Genomic DNA, 1680 nt, shown 5'->3' with positions numbered 1-1680 from the left:
ATGCATGCTGTCTAGGGCCTAGTCAGGTGGCCTTGTGTGTCACCTCTAGCCTTCACTGCCAAGACAAACTGCATTTGGCCTAAATTTTAATGCATTTCTACTTCAGTCAAATGATGTGTCCAAAATTACTTGAAACGAATAAAATATATGTTCTCAACTTTTCGAACACTTAGTTGCAAGCTTTGAGCAAGGTTCTGCCGCGTTTTTAATCGTCGATTGTTACGCAAACAAGGTCCACAACGACCAAGCGCACCATTTTACAGCCATTTGGGTTCAGCGCCACTATGCGGTCCAATCGTGAGGCGACGTTCGTAATAGACCTTTAGGACTGAACTGCAATGCAGAACGTTTAGGCAAGTTCCGATATCGGAACGCCCGGCTCAGGCGTAGCTGCAGCCTGTTTCGATAGCAATTCGAACCAACGACACAAGTCCCTCAGATAAGTCACCCCAGTTGTTCCCTTCAGCACTATACCAAAGCAACGACGAGTGCACAGGGGACGTTCTGAAGCTGTCGAACGCCGTGCCAGTATAGAATGGTATAAATGGAGGATATGGGATACGTTTCTAAATGCGCATTCACGGAATGCTATTTCAAATCAAGCCTTAACGCACTCTCGTGTTAAATACGCTATTTCTCGAGTTTAGCGTTCGCGACTCTTGCAAACGAAAAAACCGCTTTTTCATTATGGCGGCACTCTCAGAACCAGGACGTCTCACTTTGAAGTGAACTCGTAGTTTTACTGAGTTTCCAATGCACTCATTAGTCATAAACGGAGAATCAGCCTTTCGTTTGGCCTCATCTCACCTACAGCAATATTCATGAGAGCAAACTATATTTTACTTTTCATTTCAGGCGATGATTCTGCCTAGGCCTAAATAGGAGAGTCGATTCGCTGCCAAAATAGCTTCAATCCGAAAATCCAGATTCAACCACTAAACCGAAATTGAGCATCGGCATGGTTAGCACACTGGACGGAAATTGCGGATCGGACCAACAGCATGACGTCACGCAAACTGTCTTTCTCTTACGCTTTGGTACGTAACAACTCGTTTGCACTCATATCATCATATGCCGCGAGCAGACGACGCGCAGGCGAAACAGCGCTGAACGGGCTTTGGTGTTTGGCTGAAGAGATATCCTATAGCTTCCACAGTGCTTACAGGATACTGAGAAGTGGGACAGACACTGTGCTTTCATTTTCGCAAAAATCAACTTAAACAAAAACGTAAAAGCACTCGGCGAATGAAAAGGCAGTGTTAGAAGCGCTATTGCATCTAGTCTTAAGCGAAGCTTGAGCGTTCCCCTAATTTATAGCTTGGCAGTCAGATAGAGAGAGAGAGAGAGAGGAAACCTTCATATTGCTTGACCCTAGTCCGAGTCGTCTCGTCAAGCAGAAAACGAGCTGCGCCCATGGACAGTAATCGACGAAGAGTGACACTACTTTTTCGAGAGTAGGGTACGATACTATTGCTAGCCCTTGGTGGAGATTACTGTTCTATATTTTAAAACCTGCGTATACCGTTAAGTTTACAATCTATACCTCCATAACCATGTCACTTAGCTGCTGCTTGCAATTCAAGCTTCGCTCGATATCTGTTTTTGTACGAATATTCTCACACGTAGCGAGCATTTGTATAAACGTCCAATTTTTATTGGATTTGGTTCTATCACTGTTCG

The sequence above is a fragment of the Amblyomma maculatum genome, chromosome 9 (assembly GCF_055883805.1).
Source record: "Amblyomma maculatum isolate TAMU_Amacu chromosome 9, ASM5588380v1, whole genome shotgun sequence".
Classification (NCBI taxonomy): domain Eukaryota; kingdom Metazoa; phylum Arthropoda; class Arachnida; order Ixodida; family Ixodidae; genus Amblyomma; species Amblyomma maculatum.
Note: the sequence above shows the minus strand (reverse complement) of the source record.